The 8,273-nt window shown below is 36.8% G+C and overlaps 1 long non-coding RNA gene across 12 annotated transcripts; it reads right to left on the minus strand.

The window, feature by feature from the left end:
- Positions 1 to 1,929: 1,929 nt before the first annotated feature.
- On the minus strand, positions 1,930 to 5,952 carry LOC127126883 (uncharacterized). 12 transcript variants are annotated; one of them, XR_007805138.1, is made up of 6 exons: positions 4,163 to 5,952; positions 3,889 to 3,963; positions 3,654 to 3,806; positions 2,737 to 3,481; positions 2,532 to 2,630; positions 1,930 to 2,409 (listed from the first exon to the last, which is right to left on the minus strand). It is a non-coding gene; the product is annotated as an uncharacterized LOC127126883 (long non-coding RNA). The 12 variants fall into 12 exon arrangements; XR_007805131.1 differs by having other exon boundaries at positions 2,737 to 3,085; positions 3,217 to 3,481; positions 3,654 to 3,963; XR_007805134.1 differs by having other exon boundaries at positions 2,737 to 2,811; positions 2,871 to 3,481; positions 3,654 to 3,963.
- Positions 5,953 to 8,273: the final 2,321 nt, after the last annotated feature.

Raw genomic sequence — 8,273 nt, forward strand, 5'->3', positions numbered from 1 at the left:
ATTGAATTCGAATTAAAAAATTTTAGTTAAATTGAAAGAGACTTTTATTAGATTCTAAATTTATTAACGGTTGGATCAAATTAAATTGTAGACAAAAGGTATGTGAGACAGAGTGTTTCACTTTCACCATTCAGATCGTAAAAACAAGGTCTTAGAAGAGAGATATCGTGTCGGCACTGCATTAAGTATTTTTGGGATTTTTGTTCTTCTCATTATCATATTGTGAAGAAAATTATTATACATGTTACCTATGTTTGATGTAATCAACAAATTGAAGAAATCAAGAGTTTAAGAAAATTATTGCTCTGTTAGGGTTTGAAAGAAAACCTAATACGCATTGACTTTTATGATACTGCTGACTAGTATGAAGACCTTCTACGGTTGACTCTTCTTCCTTGAAAAACTCCTATGTCTCCATCCCAATCCCAAACACAAAATAAATCATTTGCATCAGCTATTCAAAATACATGTGACATACTGCTTTCTAATTTTTCCAAACCTTGCCTCAAAGGTAACCATCTCTCGATAAAGATACTTGAAGAGGCCTAAAGAGCATGACTTGTATACTACAGGAATAATTTATATGGGAAATTAATAACTAGTGTTAATACATATATAATTAATTTTATCAGCATAATATTGAGCAAGATGTCTTTTGACTTATCATGTAAGTTGTTAAGACATCTTGACTTTGTTATTCTGAATCATATTGGTGTGATTATTTTGGAAAATTTTCTCTTGGTCTAGATTGTATGCGACCTAATTGTGAATATGTCAGATTTTCCTTAGCTCTAAATTCTATGTGATTTTAGGAACAAATTGGATCTGTTGTGGATTTGTTTTGGAAACCCTAATGGAATTTCTAACTGGATTGACTACTATATAAAGAGATAGTTTTTCCTAGTGATGGAGTGTGTATTATTTTATGTTAAACTTTGTATTATATTATTATCCACAGTTCATTGAGAGACATGGTTTGATTTGTATTTGTGAAGTTGGTCATTGTCTTATTATTGAGAGTATTGGATGAAAATATATGTGTTTGTCTGTGTTGATGACTACTCAATATACACATGGGTTGATTTTATTCATTAAAAGTGTGACACCTTCACCGTTTTTGAAACTATTTGTTGTCATCTACGTTGTGGAAAAGGAGAAGATATTGAAAGATCATTTGCATTTATAGTGATCATGGCAGAAAATTTGAGAACTCAAGTTTCTCTTGTTATTATAATGTTAAAGGGATTGCACATGAGTTATATCCACCTATTACACCTTAGCAAAATAGGATATTAGAGAGGAAGAATAATACCTTGTGTCATACCCTAAAATTTACCATACCCTTCACCATGGTCATATAGATCATTAACCTAGACATTTGCATATCATCATGAGCATGCATTTCATCTACATAAGCAAGGTTCAGCACAAGAAGGCAGTGACTCGAATTCAGAGCTTTATGCTTACACCTAGTGGAAGCTAGGATCTCTCAGCAAACATGGGGTGGCCCCAATCAAACCCTAGCATGGAGATGCGTGGGTATTATGCTTATATCTGGTGTCAATGGTGGTTTCTTGAGGGATCAAGACCCTGATTTAGGGGTCCTCACTTGGTCATGGTTCCATAAACCCTAATCAAGTCAAACGCCTATTATGTGGCCTCCTAACCCTAATTTCAGTCGGCACATCATCATACATGATGCTTGATCTCCTTGCTTGGTTAAATTGCATTCAACAACTTCTTGTTCCTGGGTTGTAGTTCATGGCACATCTTGATCCTTTCTAAGTCCTTTGTTTCATGATTATCATTGGAGTGTCCCTCATGATTAGTTCAGTCAATGTCATTATAGTATCCATTTCACTCGAATTCAATACATGTTCAAGATCCATTTATTCTTATAATATAACTTCAAATTCATTTCAAGAGTCATTCAGTTCAAATACCAATCCAAGTTCATTCAAATGAAGAAATGTCATTCATTACATGATCATAAAAGGTTCATTACAAGGAAAAAATACAAATAAAGATGTGTTGACCAACAGTTGACTTTTTGACCAACAGTTGACTTTTTTGTCAACAGTTGACTTTCTGGTCAACTTTGACCAAAGTCAACCCAATTCCCCGAATTCCTAAAACCCTATATCCCCAATCCCAATTCTGATTCCATTCTCAATCTTTAATCTTTGACTGTGGTTTTTTGGTTTGCCATGTGTTGTGAGTGGTCATAAAACTCAATTTTGGCCACCGTGTCGCTTTGTTCAACTAATCGCCATAACCATATGCATTCATGGCCTACAAGGGAGACCAAAGCCATTCAGCAGTTTCATACAGGGCTTGGCATCCACAGTTATCAAGCAATGTAAAGGTTTGGGGTGCTTTGCCACCTTGCTGACCAAGTTGTCACCATACCTACTAACAACAATGAACCACAAGTCAAAATCAGAATAGAACCATGGTCATGATATAAGGAATCAATGTGTAGAGCTGCAACCAAACAACAGTGGTATCTCACTTATAGGATCGCATCCAACCTGTCATGAAAAATTGTAGAATTTTGCAACACTTTGCTGCAATTCATTCTAACCTATCTGATCATGAGCCAAGCCATATGCTGCAATGGACAAAGCTCCCTGTTAAAGACAACAGTACAATTCATTGACACGTAAATCCAGTCATGATATTTCACAAACTTAGTAACTCAATGCTGTAGAATCCAAGCCAGGACAGGGATCTCACCTGCTGTGCAGAACCAAGCAAAAGTTGAACCAAGGTGAGCATCTCAAAACCATTTCATCAGACAATGTATGCTACCTGCATTGGCCATAAGCTTCAGGTTGCAGTCATGCTGCAGAATGGTAGTCATTACATACCTGTTGCAGACCGGCACTCGACCTCATAACCATCATCATGAGTATCCTGCAGCAGACCAACACAGCATAACCTGCAAAAAACAGCCTTGTACCATAATGCACGACAAGGCCAATAAAAGTGCATGGCAAGGAAATGAACCAGAATTAGAAGGCAGACACATTTGGACAAGAGAGGCTTCTGAAAAAACCATGTTCTTTGTCTTCAGGGACTCAACCTGAAATTGCAGCAACAGAAAGCTTGAGATTTAGATCTTCTCAAAATGGTAAGAACGAATTACCCCATTCGGAATATCTTCAACCAAATTCTGCTAGAACTACAGTATGTTCTGGAATTAGAAGCTTGAACCTGGGTGAAATCATAGAAACTGAAGCCACTAATTCATCCAAATCGTTCCGTGGTAGCAGTTATTGTTCTCCGCAAAATTCTGTTGGGGTTTATCAAGATGCATATTTAGAGGACATGGAAGAAAGAATTAACAGTCAACTTATTGAAACCGAAAGAGAAGCTGAGGCAGCAACAGGTGAGTACTGCAGGAGGTTGGAAATCGAAGCCATGATTAACCTGCAGCGGAATGCATAACAGTGAGACTGCATAGGGTCTTTAATTATACCTGCAGAACCATATCAACCATGTCATGGAATCTCGCGAAACCTGAAGAAATGCTTTGTTGCAATGTAGTCGACCAATCAGATCATAAATCCATACTGCCAGTCAACATATGCTATGCGCATTGATTATGAGCCTAAGGCTGCGGACAGTTGCAGAATGAAAGAAATTTTTACCTGCTGCAGACATGTGCTTGACCTCACATCCATAAACACCAAACAAACCTTGAAAGGCCTGATGCAAGACAGCCCAACTGAGTCACTTTACAAGAATCCTATGCGAGCAATCAGCAATTGGAACCTTTCGCCAAGACTGAATTGCTCCAAGCCCTGTCATCAGATGGAAACACGATGCTTGCAGCAAGGCCATTTCAACACAGATGTAACCTGCAATAAGGCTTCAAAGCCTAACCTTTGTAGTCCTTGGCTTGACCTCTGTAGTGCAAAGCAGACGGTGTGCAATACCAATTCCATGACAACATGTGTCCTGCAAAATTCAAATCAGCAATCATCCAAATAACAGTCCAATTCAAATCAGTGATTATTCAAGCAACAATCCAGTTATTGAATATAAACTAGTTTGGTTCAATATGGATATCCACAGTTGGATCAAAGAATTGGAAGCAAATGGATTAGAGAATTGAATTTGTGGCAAATCCCACGTGATTTAATGATTTAAAGCTCACCTTCACTTAGATGCCAGCTGGACGATTCAGATTTAACCATTCAGACTTAATTCTCCAAATTGCCCTCTTGGATCACGCTATATAAGAGGCAATCATTGCCAATCATTAGGTTTAGAAGATTTTTCCTCAATCCACAAAGAATCTTGTAATCACTCCCAACCCCTAGCACACGTTCATTCCCATTACTGTGAGAGTTTCATCACTCGAAGCTCTACACGGCAGAGCTAAACCACCACCGGAAGCTTCAAGGTTCGACGGTCATCATCACTCACACGCTTCAGATACGGAAGGAGCATCTCGGCATTAAGAGAAGAAGAAGATAGGCGCTCAAAAGTGGATCGGAAGCATACCGGTGATCTTCGTCATCATCGTCATCTTCGACAGGTAGCTCTCTTAATCCATATGCTTATGCTCTGGTTCGCTCGCCATAGTGATGTATCGAATTGTGGAGGTAGGAGCCATAGCTTGAGGGCATCGTTTTGTCACAGCTGCGTTTTTGTTTAGAAGCTTCACGTAGAGTCTCCGTATGAGACCTGGTGTGCCAGCGGTGGAGAAGCGATGACCGTCGTTGGGAAGTGCTTTTTCGCTTATCTGAATAAGCGCTTCCTCCTGCTTCCAGCAAACGCGTTTAGGCATTGGAGTTGATAGGGCCTATGGTACTTCACTACCCACACCCCCTGCTATTAGGCCCATATTACGTTTCCTTTGATCCAGTTGGCTGCTTGTTTTTGTCATCTTTGGTATAATTAGGATTAGGCCTAGGCTTAAGTAATTTTAGGATTAATTAGGTGATTTAGGATTAGTTTAATATACTAATTAGGATAAGCTTAAAACAATTTTAGGTCAATCTTAGGATAGTTTAGATTAATTTTTGAACTAATTAGAATTTTAAAGCGATTTAAATTTGTTTTAGAATGAGTTGATTAATTGTGTGGAAGTTGATTTGGTAATGTTTAGAATTTCTTTGTATTGGTTTAGAGTTTATTTTAATAATTGGAACTTGTGTGAGTTGTTGGATTTTCATTGGTTGATAATTGTGGAGATTTTATTTTGTTAACTTTTTAGAATTCGATAGTTGGACTTAATTCTCTTATGTGGATTAATTTTGATTAACCTTCTAACAATTAACTCTAACATTTAATTTCCGCCTTCTAACATCTAACTCTTTACAATTCCGCTTCTAACTCCTTTAATTTTCCGCTTTTAATTTTCGCTCCTAACCTTTAATTTTGGTCATTTACTTTACGCACTTTTACTTTTTTTTTTTATTTTGCTTTTATCATATTATGCATCTATATTCCATCATATTCATCTCATTCTAAAATGAACATAAAAAAGGCAAAGACTTAAAAAATACAAAAAACAAGATAATTTTCCAAGCATGGAGAGGACTTTGGACAATGGACTTAGAGACTCATTAGGACCCTTTGCAAAAGAGACCTTGGACAAATGTGGCCTAACATGGAAGAAGCATGCAAGAATCAAGAAGAATTTGTAATATCAATTGTAATCTTTTACTTGTTTTTCCATTTATAACACAATTGCACACGCATGGCTTCTCTTGGACTACCTGACAATGAGACCTTTTATTTCCTGCAATCCCTTGTACTTTACATGTACCCCCTCCCCTTTATCGTGTACGCATTTACTCGCTTTCTTTTATTGCTCGTTAGCTACTCCTTAGGCATTAGGAACGCGCATCATTCAAAATCGATAATCAAACCCTTGATCCAACGTCAAGCGGTCTCTTTCTCAAGTCAAAAACAATAAACAAACCCTTGATCCAACGTCAAGCGGTCATTTTCCAAATCAAATCCAAAAACACAATAAATGGAGATTAGGATCGTACGTCACGAGCCTTAAGCGATAAAGAAGGGATGAGACTGGAGCTTTCCTACACTCATTCTGAATGCTTCAAACATAAGACGTTTGGCTTGACCGTTTGAGGTATTCACCTTTATCCATAGTCTTTAGTGCAATCCGAAATCAATAACACTTTCTTCAAAACATAAAAACAATCCAACTCATTCAGACCTTTTGTTTGAGCCTTAGGGCGACACCATTCGAAAACCCTTCTTCAAGGTAAATAAAATCAACAAAACAAACCCAAACAATTTCAAAACCACGAACTACGGACGCTCTGATTTCTCACTTCAACAAATGGGCATACGTAGGCATAATGATCCATTCCTTGGCGAGCACACTAATTTAAAATCTACCTCCATCTCTGCAAACCTTTGGCAAGCAAACATTCGATAAACAATACACATGTAAACGCAAACATCCTAGATGGTTCCCATGGAGTACCATGGATGTGAGGGGTGCTAATACCTTCCCCTTGCATAACCGACTTCCGAACCTGTTCGTGGTTACGATGACCGCTCTTTGGGGTTTTCTCGATATTTTCCCATTCATTTGGAATAAATAAAAACCGATGGCGACTCTGTATTTTTCGCGTAGCGACACCTTGTAACAAATGGCGAGAGTTGTGGTTCACGTCAATCATCTTCCATGTCATTCTTGGGATGAAGCAATGAATATTGTCTATCAAATTCCCAATAGAGTAACACTTTACCATGGAACACCGCCAATCATTATGAAATATGGAGAGGAAGCAAACCCAACTTAAAATATTTTCATGTGTTTGGAAGTACATGTTATATTCTTACTGATCACGAAGAGAGAAGGTAATTTGATCTAGAGAGTGGCAAAGACATTTTTCTTGGCTATTCCATTAACATAAGAGTTTGTTGGGTGTTAAGCAATCATGTTGGTGTAAGCTCTAGAGGCAAATAGTTTTATTAAAACTTGGTACTTGTATCGAATTATTTATTAATAATTAAAAGACAATTCTTTATTATGTTTGTTTTTAAAAAATAATAAAGTCTCTAGAATAACTAGTCTATTTAATGAGAAATTGAGTGATAATTAATCATGAGATCCCATTAAACATAATGACATTATTCTTAAAGTATCTATAGTCGAGTTTTATTATGAAGTGAGATAAAACTAAAGCATCGAGAATATTATATGGATAGAGTGATGATCACATCTCATGGATCATGAATAAAGTGTTATCAAGTCTTCATATATGTATGAATATTATGAGTAATATTTATACTAGATTGACCCTCCATGAGAATACTACATAGAATGTTATGCAAAGTCTCATAGTTTATTCTCATGGTGATAGTGGTGTATACCACCCTTTGACCTGAAATCACTACGGATCCTAGATGTGGATTCAAGTACTTTATTGTTGATTAAAATTTTCAATAACTGGATGACCATGAATACAGTTGATGGGTACTCCATAAATCATATTGAGGGACATGAGTGACATAGATGGAATTTTCCTATCATGCATAACAGGATAAATGTTTAAGGGCTCAATATTGAACTGGAGAAAGGTGACACGATATATGTCTTGTGTTCAATATATACATGAGGGAAAAATGGGATCTGTACACACATGTATTATCGTAGAAACATTTTGTCAGATGACATGGACGTTTCTTAACTAGGGTAGAAGTGATGTGTTGCTATATACCACTCACTATTTACTATATTAAATGTTCGATTTAATATAATTCCCAATGTTGCAAGAAGCTACAGGGTCTCACACACATAAGGATTGATTGATGAGAAATAAAATAAATAAGTGAAATAAGGAACATCGTAGAGTATGATGTACTTATGAGAATTATAGAACATTATAAGATAAAATACGCTTAATTGAATTGTAGAACATTGTAAGGTATAATGCACTTAAGTAGAATACAAAATACAGTATGTTATCGTGCACTTAAGTGAAATATAATATATTATATGATACAATGCACTTAAGTGGGTTTTCTTAGCTTGCAGCCGACATAAGTGGTTCTATAAATAGAAACCTTGCGCAAAAGCTTTGACACTTGATGAAATTCGATTTTGAACCCAATCTATATTCTCTCTCTCTCTCTTTCTCTCTCTCTCTCTCTCTCTCTCTCTCTCTCTCTCTCTCTCTCTCTAGGTCTTCATACGGATAAGCTTGATTTGAGATTGAAGGCACTATGTTCGTTTGGACTGAGTAGACGCGTTGTTCTTTGTTCATCGCTTGTGATCATTC

This window comes from Lathyrus oleraceus, chromosome 3, assembly GCF_024323335.1.
Source record: "Lathyrus oleraceus cultivar Zhongwan6 chromosome 3, CAAS_Psat_ZW6_1.0, whole genome shotgun sequence".
Taxonomy (NCBI): Eukaryota; Viridiplantae; Streptophyta; class Magnoliopsida; order Fabales; family Fabaceae; genus Lathyrus; species Lathyrus oleraceus.